This window comes from Bradysia coprophila, assembly GCF_014529535.1.
Source record: "Bradysia coprophila strain Holo2 chromosome X unlocalized genomic scaffold, BU_Bcop_v1 contig_34, whole genome shotgun sequence".
Classification (NCBI taxonomy): domain Eukaryota; kingdom Metazoa; phylum Arthropoda; class Insecta; order Diptera; family Sciaridae; genus Bradysia; species Bradysia coprophila.
Window position 1 is genome coordinate 452,132 of NW_023503324.1, and position 6,870 is coordinate 459,001.

Below are 6,870 nucleotides of genomic sequence, written 5' to 3' on the forward strand. Positions count from 1 at the left end.
GGCTTCCAGCTCACGATTCATTCAGCCTTAAGATTGATCTATCTAATCTATCTAATCTACTGCTACGTCCTCGTTAAACTTCATTCCCTCCACTCTTTTTCAAACTGGCTTGGGACAGTCTTCGGCGGTGTTGCGAATAGCATATTATAGACTAATCGCCCGCGCGGGGGAATAGCATCTTATAGACTAATCGCCCGCGCGGGCGAATAGCATATTATAGACATATTGCATGAGCAGCGTTCGGAAAACTCAGACTAATTTTCAAAAGCAAAATGAATAATAGTCTGAAACGCAAAGTTTTCGACACTTGTGTCCTTCCAGTGCTCACTTATGGAGCGGAAACGTTAACTTTAACAAAAGCATCCGCAGATAAATTGAGAGTGACACAAAGAGCCATGGAACGGAGTATGCTTGGAATAACACTCAGAGACAGAATGACGAATCAATGGATTCGACAACAAACCAGGGTCGTTGATGTCATGGAAAGAATAGCATCTCTGAAATGGAGCTGGGCGGGACATATTGCAAGAAGGACAGACGAACGTTGGACCAAAAAGATCATGAACTGGCGACCATATAAAAGACGAGCTATAGGTAGACCACCAGAGAGATGGACAAACGGAATTAAGAATATTGCAGGTACAAACTGGCAGCAAATGGCAATGGATCGTACGAAAAGAAAGAAGTTGGAGAGGCCTACATCCAGCAGTGGATAGAAACAGGCTGAAAAAGAAGAAGAAGAGATGCTATTCGCCCGCGCGGGTGAATAGTCACTTCGAATTGTGTTGCTGTAGGAAGTTGAGTAGAGTATTTCCACGCTCATTTCTTTGGTCGTTGCTAAAACTACCAATAGAAACTTCGGAGTCTTCTTCTCGTTTTCCCAGCTTCGCATTAAAATCACCGATTAGATATTGGTAATGTGATGGGTTTTCGTCCAGAGCTTTCTCGACATCTTCATAGAATCTTTCTACTTCTTCGTCATCATGGGTGGACGTGGGTGCGTAAACCTGAATTAATTTGACACTGTATCTGTTATTTATCTTCATTCTTACGTATATCACTCGATCGGATATGCTTTTCGTGTGAGTTATGCGATCCGACCATCGTTTATGTATGAACAATCCGACACCGTGCATCAGCATCTGACTGTCACTTCCTCGAATGTATGCCCTGATTGTAATTTCAGGCATTCCTCTCCAGGTTTTCTCACTTCGCTCACTCCCACCACATCCCATTTTATCTTTTCTAGCTCTTCTTCCATTTCTTGCATTTTTTGTCTTGACGACAATGTTCTGGCATTATATGTGGCAATGTATAGTTCGTTGTGGCTTCGTTTGAAGGTTTTTAGCATTAAAACACCACGCTTGCTACTGCTGGTTGGTGAGTATGAAAGCTTTACTTTGCTCGCCCCGGTAATCCCCGAGGTCTGACCCGCACATTTCTGCACGTTCCGGGACCACAGTGCCTATCAAAGTGAACAGTGCCCGACGGGGTAGTGTTACTCTTTTTGAACATTCTTTTCCATAAAGCTTTGCCCATTCTTTTGAACCTATCTGAGCAAAAGGTTATTGGCGTCTTTTAAAGAACGTCCTTCTAAAGCTTAACCTAGTAGCTAATAAGAATTCTGGGATCGTTCTATCCTTGGGCTTCCTGATCGTGTTGTTTCGCCTCAACGTTGGTCCCTTAACCCCAATTCTTTCGGCTTCCAGCTCACGATTCATTCAGCCTTAAGATTGATCTATCTAATCCTATCTTATCTACTGCTACGTCCTCGTTAAACTTCATTCCCTCCACTCTTTTTCAAACTGGCTTGGGACAGTCTTTGGCGGTGTTATATTTTCATGAATAACAAAATAGATCCTCTGTATAATGTTGATAATTATGCAAAAGAACTCAAATATCGTTTACAAATAGCTCATACTATTGCTAAAGAATTAATAAGTTAATCAAAAGAAAAAAGTAAACATAGCTAACGCCGACCCGTACGAAACACCTATTCGTATCAAAAGCCTTTAATGTGAAACTCTTCATTTCTCTTACTTCATTTTCTTCTCTGCTGAAAAGCTATTCTCCCTTTAAAATCACTTACATTATCCACTCTTTGCCTTGTTATCATATACAACTAAATTGCCGGAGGCAATATAGACAACCCCGTACGAAGACAAATTTCATAAATTCCTATTTAAACAGCTATCTTCTTCTTCTTCTTTTTCAGCCTGTTTCTATCCACTGCTGGATGTAGGCCTCTCCAACTTCTTTCCATTTCGTACGATCCATTGCCATTTGCTGCCAGTTTGTACCTGCAATATTCTTAATTCCGTTTGTCCATCTCTCTGGTGGTCTACCTATAGCTCGTCTTTTATATGGTCGCCAGTTCATGATCTTTTTGGTCCAACGTTCGTCTGTCCTTCTTGCAATATGTCCCGCCCAGCTCCATTTCAGAGATGCTATTCTTTCCATGACATCAACGACCCTGGTTTGTTGTCGAATCCATTGATTCGTCATTCTGTCTCTGAGTGTTATTCCAAGCATACTCCGTTCCATGGCTCTTTGTGTCACTCTCAATTTTTCTTCGGATGCTTTCGTTAAAGTTAACGTTTCCGCTCCATAAGTGAGCACTGGAAGGACACAAGTGTCGAAAACTTTGCGTTTCAGACTATTATTCATTTTGCTTTTGAAAATTAGTCTGAGTTTTCCGAACGCTGCCCATGCAAGACCAATCCTACGTCTTATTTCTGCAGTTTGGTTGTCCAGACCTAACTTCAGCTTATGTCGTAGATATACGTAGCTGTCGACTCGTTCAATGACAGTGTCACCAATTTTGATTTCTCTATCGTCCCCGATGTTGGTCATGACTTTTGTTTTCGATAAGTTCATCTTGAGGCCAACTTTGTTTGCCTCTTCACTTAACTGTTGTAGCATAAGCTGAGCCTGACCTAGATTCGCTGCTATCGGTACAATGTCATCAGCGAAGCGGAGATTGCTCAGGTACTCTCCATTTATCTTTATTCCCATTTTACTCCAGTTTAACTTCCTAAAAACACTCTGCAGAATCGCCGTGAATAATTTCGGTGAAATGGTGTCACCCTGCCTTACACCTCGGCCAATTCTGAATTTCTCCGTGCTCTTATGAAGTTTTATACATGAAGTAGCATTTTTGTACACATATCGAATTGTGTTGGAGTACCTTGAGTCTACTCTACATTCGTCTATATACCTATATATATATATATAAACAGCTATATACCGCTATATTTAACTATATTTCACTATAAATAAACATTTCACAGATAAATATATGCTATTATATAGCTCTATATGCCTGTATATAGCTCAATATAGCTGTATATGGGTATATATAGATGTCCGTATATGGAATCCCTGAAACCCCACACACATAACAAATTATTTCCATGTTAACAGAAACTCTAAGTATCATTTTTCCCAAGATATTTCTATTTTACTAAAATCCAATATGGCCGCCGGCAGCCATTTTGTTAGGAGACCGGAAATAGTACCGACGCTTTACATTCGTTAATACCTTTCAAACAAAAAAAAATTCATGAAATTCGGTCAAAATTTACTCGAGATATTGTCAAAATACACCACGTTCACTGTACTTCCGAGTAGCCAGATAAGAGCTCACTCCAAGAGACCTAGCTCACGCTCCGGAGAACATATTTTCATAAACTGCTTGCCGCCCTGTGCCTGTTCCACACCAAGGGGTCTAACTCAAGAGTCGGTCATCCGATTTCCATAAACTTTTTTTTTGTCGATCGGTATTGTAAATACCTATTTGACGTATCACTTACAAGTTTAACGTTTAAATGTCCGGAGATATCTTCGAAAAACCGTAAAGCACTTATTGGGCCACAGCTCGGGAGGGGTCGATCCAAAATCACTCATCTTCGAACTTAGCCTGTCTTTTGACATTACCAAACGGGAAAAAAAAGAATTTTCAAAATCGGATGCGTTTTACTCAAGTTATCGTGCAGACAGACAGACGGACAGACGAACATTTTTTTTTTCGTGGATTTGGCATCTCTAGACAACCACAATAGGTTTCCCCTTACTCAGGGAGTCCAATTCGACGTGTTACAAACGTATGCGTAAACCTATAAGACCCCAGTACTTCGTACGGGTCTAAAAAACAATATGATAAAAATTCAAAACCAATTAGAGATGAGCGGGCCGACGTTTTTTCAATACCCGACCCGACCCGGCCCGATCCAATTTTTTGAACCCGAGCCCGACCCGACCCGAGACTTTTCTCTTCGCGGCCCGACCCAACCCGACCTGAAAAAATAATCGGCCCGACGTGACCCGACTTTTTTTTACTGTAAGAAATTTAATGAAAAATCATTTTCTACGTATAAAAGCTTTGCAATAATCTTATACGCGAAGTAAAATAATAAAATAAGTTAGTGTTTCATGCTTTATAGGCTTTTATTGGCTTACTTTAAATTTGTATTTCTAAGTCGGGCCGGCCCGAATTTTTGTTTTCAAAGCCCGACCCGACCCGGCCCGAATGAATTTTCAAAACCCGGACCCGAACCCGATCGGGCCGGGTCGGGTCGGGTCGGGCCGATGTATTTCGGGCGGCCCGCTCATCTCTAAAACCAATATTACTAAAAATTGACGATAAAGTCCTCATAACTAATGAAGAAGGACATAAGCATGAAAAATTATATTTAGGACCATATATTGTAACCAAAATTATTGATAAAAATGTAGAACTTCTAGATAAAGATAAGAATAAGATAATAACTGTTCACAAAAATAGAGTTAAGAAATACATTTCCAAATAAATTACAGTAAATGTTTTAATCACAAAAATTAAAACTTATAACCGTAAATACAAAATATTAACCTATATTTAAAATTAGAATAGAACCATAATTGTCTCTACCAATCTCATATAAATTTTATGGATAAATGATCAAATTCTTTCTCTGAAAAGGGAAGAAGGACTGAAAGCAAAGGCCACGCGATAGCAACTTCAATAACTTATTCATGAATTTAATCATTTATCGATGAATTTAAAACTTTTAATATTTTATTAATCACATACTAAGTGTAGTATTTATCAATGTTTAATTGTACGCGTTGTTTGAAAAAAAAAATGTAACACAATTTTATCTAAGTGTAATTTTAAGATAAAATCACACTTTCTCTACGAAAGGTGGTATTGTGCGAATATTTACAATATTGCATCATCTTTTAGTGATGTCACAATTATCGATTTAAAGAACTTTCGAGAATAAAATATCACACATGCGCTCTCACAGAAGGTCACAACATCATACATGTTCCAACATGATTCATTTCATTCAATATCATTGGATATTAAAGCCACCCTTGTTATGGTATGAGGACGCATACCGCTTCACGCCTCAATGGCCCACTCATTATAAAAGCAACTGTTCTACCCAAGAACCGGACATTCATTCGGGAGACATTCATGTAAAAGTATTCTTTGAGACAACACCTTTGTGAAATATATAGTGCAAGTTTTATTTTAATAAAAGACTTAGAAAATTGTTAAAGAATTTAGTTTTCACTAACGAACCTAAATACAATTCTAACAAGACTATGTCGATGTTGTATTCACGACACTTCTCAATAAGCGTTCTCATCACCTGCAAATGGTCGTTTGTGCTGAAACCAAATCTGAAAGCAGCTTGTTCAACAGGTTGGTAGAAGTCGAACTTGTTAGTGTTCCTCTTCGTAATGATTTTCATAAACAACTTGTAGAGTGTTGACAATAGGCTTATGGGACGGTAATTTTCCAGCTTTGTTATGTCTCCTTTTTTATGCAGCAATGTAATTACCGCATTTTCCCAGGCTTCTGGTACTTCTTCCCATTGGAGACATTGATTAAACAAAGCCGTGATTGCCTTTAATAAGGGGTCTCCACCCAGTTTAATGGCTTCCACTGGAACACCATCTTCTCCGGGAGATATTTTGTTTTTAATCTCGGCTACTGCGGCCTTGACTTCATCAACAGTTATGTCGGGCATATCCTCCGATCCCACGTTTCTTATTATTGGTCTATCTTCGGTTTCTTCCGTTGGACTCTGTCTTGCTGAAGAAAACAAATTCTCATAAAATTCTGTTGCAATTTTTTAATATCGCATTTCGATCCGTTTGGATCGTTCCTGTTTTGTCTCGTAATTTGAAGATTTCTTTTTTGGCGTCTGTCATTTTTCTCCGTAGGACTTTCATATTGCAGTTAGCTTCAATTATGTTTTGAGCCAATTGGACATTATATTTTCTTTCATCTGATCTCCTGTCTTTGTTGATACTTTTAGACAAGTTCCGGTATTCCACCGAATCTCGTCCTCCGTTTTTTACCAACTCTGCTCTGCTTGCGATCAGGTCTAATGTTTCTCTGCTGAGTTTTGATTCTTTCCCTTGGACGGATTTGCATTTGGATTTCATGAAACCCATTATTGTATCGACGATTTTGGTATTCAATTCGTCCAATGTACCCTCCTACTCACTAGAATTTCACAATGATGACCGAATGGCCAACAATTTTTATTCTAGCGATGATGTATAGGCATATGACTTGAGCGCCATCCATTTTAAGGGCTATTTGCTTCGGCAGGTGAGTTGTTACACACTCCTTAGCGGATTACGACTTCCATGTCCACCGTCCTGCTGTTTTAAGCAACCAACGCCTTTCATGGTATCAATATGAGTCATTAATTTAGGCGCCGTAACATCATGTTTGGTTCATCCCACAGCGCCAGTTCTGCTTACCAAAAGTGGCTCACTGGGTACAATATATCTAAACCCCAATATCTTCAGATCAAGAAAGATGAGGTTCTTACTCATTTAAAGTTTGAGAATAGGTTGAGGTCGTTT